Source organism: Phacochoerus africanus, chromosome 12 (assembly GCF_016906955.1).
Source record: "Phacochoerus africanus isolate WHEZ1 chromosome 12, ROS_Pafr_v1, whole genome shotgun sequence".
NCBI classification, from domain to species: Eukaryota; Metazoa; Chordata; class Mammalia; order Artiodactyla; family Suidae; genus Phacochoerus; species Phacochoerus africanus.
Window position 1 is genome coordinate 19,820,554 of NC_062555.1, and position 7,089 is coordinate 19,827,642.

The window sequence follows — 7,089 nt, forward strand, 5'->3', positions numbered from 1 at the left end:
TAAGTCCTATGAGGAATTTAAATAAATGAACGAGGTTCTGGCAGTTCACCGCCTCCCTCCCCTTACACCAGCCCATCTCCTCTCTTGCATGAAGATGTTCCTACCTGTAACGGTCTATGGTCTTGAATTCCCACAGAGAGGCTGATCGGGAGTAGAACCTGTGCACACAGGGCCAGGGCCCACACGGAGGGGATTTTGACGTCCTCCGAGGTGGCCAGTCCCTGGGGAGGGGGCTCTGCATGGCGGAGGCAGTGGGTGGAACAGCAGGACCCCTGAGTGCAGGCCAAGTTCAAGCCTCTGGTGTTCAGCGCGGTGTGGAGACCAGTCTGGGGAGCGGGCTGGCAGGCTCTCTCCACCCTGAGGACAAGAGGCTTGTCTATAGTTCTTTCTGAAAGAGAACCAGACATTTCCTGCACCGAACGGGGCCTGTTTCAAATGGGCACTAACGTTAGGGTTCATATGTTTCTTTAAGAGTTTTTCAGATGTGTGCACTTAAATAGAGTAACCTGGCTTCCCACCTACCTCTCCAGGGTTCAATTAGAGATCACGACTCAAATCTGGCCTCCCTGCTAAATCTGACAGGGTAAAATTGGACACACCTAGAAGAATAGAAATCCTATCCCTTCCTGCGTTGCCTCTGCAGCGGCTCAGGTCACAGCTGCAGCTCAGAATTGATCCTTGGCCCAGGAACTTCCATATGCCATGGGGGCAGCCATTAAAAGAAAAAAAGGAAGAAAAAGGAACCATATTGCTGGAAGCATTGTTTGCACTTATAAACTTGATGTTGCTGGTAATAGTAGTGAAGAAAAGAATTCTCATATTTTGAAATAGAGATAATTGCTTGATTTTCTTTTTTTCCCTCTCTTCACTGTCCTGCCGCATACAGAACTCCTGGACCAGGCATCAGATCTAAGCCACAGTTGCGACCTACGCTACAGCTGCAGCAACGCTGGATCATTAAGCCTCTGTGCCAGGCCAGGGATTGAACCTGTGTCCCAGTGCTCCCAAGGGGCCTCCGATCCTATTGTGCCACAGCAGAAACTCCTTGATACTTTGTAAAACAGTATTTGTACTCTGAGGCTGAGGCTGCTGCCACATCCTTTCAGAAGTGCCCTCATCATGGCCTGAAAGGCCACCTGTGTCCTTGGTGTGACACCTGCACAGCGAGACGGCCCAGATGGATGTGGAGCCCATGCGGTTCTTGCATGAGGAAGGGAAAGAGGTGAGACTGCATTTTCTACTTGTCAAGCACGCAAGCTTAATTGGGCCAGAAATACTCCCTGGTTCCTGCTTCTGGAAGACAGATCTCAGCTGTCACTAAGCATCTGTGGTCCCCGGAAGGGACAAGTGGAAGGAATTCTGTGGGCTGGAGGTTTTGAGAAGATTTTTTTTTCTTCTGTGCCAATTATGTACATGGCGTTTGGTTTTCTTTGTCTGAAACATCATGTCTGAACCATCATGTCTGAACCTCTGGCTCCGAGGCTGACATGCTGAGCACACCCGAGTCTCTAGCACTGCTGCATGACCCGCAGGGAAGCCTGGTCCCTCAGGCGTGAAGGCAAAGGGGGGCTCTGATCTGGCTCCCAGAGGCAGGTGAGGGGAGACTTGAAGAGGTGATGACCTTGGATCTTGGAGGGAGGGGGAGGGCAGCAGAGGAGCTACCTGTCGAGAACACACAGGGTGGCCGTGTTCCTGCCGTGGGAGAGGGGGAGACAGGTGAAAAGCAAACTTATAGATGTGATGATATCTGGTGGTGAAGCAGGCTTTGAAGAAAAATTCCTGTTGTGACTCAGTGGAAACAAATCTGACTAGCATCCATGAGGACACAGGTTCGATCCCTGGCCTCGCGCAGTGGGTTAAGGATCCAGTGTTACCGTGAGCTGTGGTGTAGTTTGCAGACATGGCTCAGATCTGGCATTGCTGTGGCTGTGGTGTAGTCCGGCAGCTACAGCTCTGACTGGACCCCTAGCCTGGGAATGTCCATACACCACAGGTGTGGCCCTAAAAAAAAAAAAAGAAAAGAAAAATTAAACAAGACGAAGGAGACAAGGGAGTAGGGGCTAGTTTGGAGGGGGACATCAGTGCAGAGTTGGGCAGAGAGAACAGCAGGCACGCAGGGCTCTGCCAGCCCAGCAAGTGGTTCGGAGGACAGGGGAGGTACGGCCCTGGGGACCAGATGTCAGCTGCAGAGTTTTTGTTTATTTTTAAAATTATTTTATTTTATTTTTTTAGGGCTGCACCCCCGGCACATGGAGGTTCCCAGGCTAGAGGTCGAATTAGAGCTACAGGTGCTGACCTACACCACAGCCACAGCAACTCTGGGTCTGAGCCTCGTCTGTGATGTACACCACAGCACATCACAACACCAGATCCTTAACCCACTGAGCAGGGCCAGGGATTGAACCCGCATCCTCATGGAATCTAGTTGAGTTCTTAACCTGCTAAGCCACAACGGGAACTCCTGGCTACAAAGTTTTGATGCTGCCTGATGGGCAGTGTGGGGTCCTTATTGACATTACCCACAGGGCCAGGAAAAGAAACTGCCAGATGTTCGAGCTGAGCCCTCCACTCTGTGAAGGAGCTGTTACCTTACTTCACCCAAGCCCTCCAAGCCAGCCCAGGGGTGTCAGTACTTGAGGACAACCAGTGAGCCCACCGGGCATTTAATGGAGGAGGGAAGTGAGCCCAGGGAAGGGAGGTGACTCACCCAAGGCCACTTGCCTGGAGAGCTGCAGCTGCCCTGAGATGGGAGGCAGTGCCGTGGGACAGTCCCAGGGAGGTATGGCCTGGTGTTGTCGGTATGAGCCTGTAACCGATCACGGCCCTGTGGGGCTCCCGGGCACACAAGCCTTTCTGTGGCCCCCATTTTCTTGTTTTTAGGGAATAAGCTTCAGCCTCCGTGACCTTCTCTGAGCTCCAAAGAGCAGTTGCTCATCAGGAAGGGAGGGGATGCAGAGACCGGGGAGGAGCAGTCAAGACACAATAGTGCAGCCTTGGGGCAGGGTCCTGGTTCCTCCTTAAGGAAGATACAGAACAATATCTTTGAGCCTTTCTGCAGAACCGAAACCCCCACCAAATGGAAGATGTTAGGTACTTGAAGCATTTTTCACTCCAGAAATGCTGACTCTCAAAACCAGTCCTGGGGCCACTAAACACTAGCTTTAAAAACAGTGCAGGCTTGCCTCACCCTGATCCTTATCTGCGGCCAGCAGTATTTTCTACTCCCAAAACTGTAAAACCACCTCCTAATCTCTCCCAAAGAGCGGTACAGTCTTTAGGGCGTGAGCCTGCTGTAACCCTCCTTTGCCTGGCAAAGCAATAAAGCTATCTTTTTCTCCTTCACCCCAAACAGTCTCCTAGTTTCTATTTGCAGCAGGTGGACAGAGGCTGAGTTCTGGCAACACACCTCCCCCATCGGACCAGAGGACCTTTCCCGGTTCTCTCCCCTCCTGCCTTTACTTTCCTCAGTTTTAGGCCCTGCCTCTTCTCTCTAAAGCCCCTTCCTGGAGTTCCCATCATGGCTCAGCGATTACAAAACTAGACTGGCATCCATGAGGACACCGGTTCGATCCCTGGCCTTGCTCAGTGGGTTAAGGATCCAGCATTGCTGTGGCTGTGGTGTAGGCCGCAGCTGCACCTCTGATTCGACCCCTAGCCTGGAAAATTCCATATGCCATGGGTTCGGCCCTAAAAAGACAAACCAATGAACCAAATTCACTCTTAAGACTTAAATCCTCCTTCTGTGTTTCCCAAGCCCCCTTCCCCATTCTCCTTGAGACTCTGAGACCTATCCCAGGAAACCTAACTATAAAAAAGCGCTTGTCCCAACAGCGGACAAGATCTCTCTGCTTGGTGCTCCTGGCCACTGTGTTGATCGATTAACCTGCTTTCGATTCCCCCCCCCCCAACTCCCCGCTCCAGCCTCCAGTTCTCTCAACTCCACCGTCCCAAGAGTGCAGCGTCCCAGGGGTGTCATTCCAGGCGGGAGCAGGGGCTGGCTGTACTGCGTATTAACTCCCAGGGGGACCATTGAGCAAACCATCGGCTGTGTCCTGAGGGGCCTGTGAACGCTGTCACGGCCAAAGGCAGGCCGGCACGGGCATTTCAGCGGCCCACTGGAGTGACCCTTCAACCACATGAAGGTCTCAGAGCCTCTCTGACATTAATTAGCCTCCAATTAATGTCAGACCGAAGCTCACCCCGGAGAGCCAGCGGGATGGGCTGCCCCTCATTTGTCTGTAAACGGCCCAGCACATCACCACCAGGCTTCAGTCCAGCCAAACAACTAAACGCGAGAATTTTCAGGGCCATTGGAGGCTCATTTATTTCTCAGGCCCATCACTGAAGAGTCGCCCCAGTGCCAGCTGCGACTCCAGGTTTCCCTCCTGGCCGTGGTTTATCCTGGCACGCCGAGAACCCTCGTTCGCAGCAGCTCAGGTCTTTAATTAGCAGCTTTGGAACTAATTAAAGGAGCTCTGAGGAATGCAGATGCCAAGGTTTCTCTAAGAATTAGCCTTAGCAGCTTGCACAGGGGTGTCTGAGGCTGGTGGCGTTGTCACGGGGACCCCTCTGTCCCCAAGAAGAGGACCTTGGAGCCCAGCGCAGGCAGCGGGGGGTGAGTGGGAGGAGAGGAACCAGAATGGGCTTCCCAAGTGAGCTTTCGTTCACACCTCTGGCAGCTCTGGGACACCCACTCTACTGCCCGAGCACTTCAGGGACAAAACAATAAATCAAGTCAGAGCTGAGGAGGGCAGTCAGCCCTGCACTCAGATGACAGAGGCGAGGGCAGAGCCCGATGGCAGAGCCTCATGTCACATTTCACAGTCCTTTTTTTTTTTTTTTTAAGGACCACACTTGTGGCATATGGAAGTTCCCAGGCCAGGGGTCAAATCACAGCTGTAGCTGCCGGTCTACACCACAGTCATAGCAATGCCAGATCCCAGCCGCGTCTGTTTCCTACACCACAGCTCACGGTAACGCTGGATTCCTAATCCACTCAGTGAGGCCAGGGATCGAACCTGCAGCCTCATGGATAAAAGCTGGGTTAATAACTTTTTTATAATTATCTTTAACGTGTTGATTTGCCCAAAGCAGGGGCCACACAAGCTCTGCATATTCATTCATTTAGTCTTGTCCATTCTTTTTTTATACATGTATTTATTTATTTATTTTGCTTTTTAGGGCCGTACCCACAGCATATGGAGGTTGGGAGGCTAGGGGTCCAATCGGAGCTGTTGCTGCCAGCCTACACCACAGCTGCAACAACGCAGGATCTGAGCTGAGTCTTCAACCTACACCACAGCTCACAGCAATGCTGGATCCTTAACCCAATGAGCAAGGCCCTGGATCGAACCCACAACCTCATGGTTCCTAGTTGGATTCATTTCTGCTGCGCCACGACGGGAACTCCCTTGTCCATTCTTTCATTTAAACAGCTCTCTCCCCTACCTTTCATCCTTTTGATTTGCTAGAGAACCTGGGTGATCTGTCAGGTAGAATGCTCCATATTCTGATTTGGCATGAATGCTTCCTTATGATGTCATTTCCTTATTCTCCTATATCCTCTGTTTTCTGTAAGCTGTTTTTTATGGCTAGAAACTTGATTAGATTCAGGCAGTGGTGTATCAAGGATGGAGAACATTAGGAACAGTCTGGAGGAAAGGGGTATTTTATCACTGACATTGTTTAGAATAGCTGGTGCCCGGTGATAACCACAAACAGACTCAGGGAGTTCCCATTGTGGTGCAGTGGAAACAAATCTGACTAGTATCCCTGAGGATGCAGGTTTGATCCCTGGCCTTGTTTAGAGGGTCAGGGATCTGGCATTTTCTTGAACTGTGGTATAGTTCACAGACGAGGCTCGGATCTGGTGTTTGCTGTGGCTGTGGTGTCGGCCGACAGCTGTAGCTCTGATTCAAGCCCTAGCCTGGAAACTTCCATATGCCACAGCTGCAGCCCAACAGCCCCCCCTCCCCCACAAAAAAAAACCCCACAAACAAGCAGCAGAACAACAAAACAAAACAAAAAGCAGACTCAGTTTTAGTTGGTTTTATTATTGGTTTAAAATTCTCTACAGGAGTTCCCGTCGTGGCACAGTGGTTAACGAATCCGACTAGGAACCATGAGGTTTTGGGTTTGATCCCAGGCCTCGCTCAGTGAGTTAAGGATCCGGTGTTGCCACGAGCTGTGGTGTAGGTTGCAGACGCGGCTCAGATCCCGAGTTGCTGTGGCTCTGGCTTCAGCTCTGATTGGACTCCTAGCCTGGGAACCTCCATATGCTGTGGGAGTGGCTCAAGAAAAGGCAAAAAGACAAAATAAATAAATAAATAAATAATAAAATAAAATAAAATTCTCTACAAAACTACCTATTACACACAGGTGGATCCTTCTCCTAAACCCCTCTTTGGCATAACACTGGATTCCTTTTTTTTTTTTTTTTTGCTTTTTAGGGCCGTACCTGCAGCATATGGAAGTTCCCAGGCGAGGGGTCGAATTGGAACTACAGCTGCCAACCTACATCACAGTCACAGCAACACCAGATCCAAGCCACTTCTGCGACCTACACCACAACTCACGGCAACACTGGATCCTTAACCCACTGAGTGAGGCCAGGAATTGAACCCTTGTCCTCATGGATACCAGTCAGGTTCGTTACTGCTGAGCTGCAATGGGAACTCCTGGCTTCCATTTTTTAGGCAAGAATACTTCAGAGGCGGTGTGGCACCCTTACATTCGCATCACAGCATGAGGCCTCTCTCATGCCTCTCTCTCTCCCTCGCCAAGTGGGGTTAAGCTGTGCCAGCCTGGTGGTATTAGCAGCTCAGATTCATTAATTCGCAAGGGTTGTGAAATAGTGATTTTTAAAATTCTGTCATTTCTTTTGATTTATTATCTGATTGTTACCTTCTAGAAAGAAAATTTTCTCTCCCCTTTTAGTCTGCTGTGTAAGGAGTTGATGTCCTAGCAGCCTCAAATATTGACGGATGAATTTCATTGTTTTCAGTCTCATTTGGGTCCTTTTTAGGGCCACACCCATGGCATATGGAGGTTCCCAGGCTCTGAGTCGAATCAGAGCTACAGCTACACCAC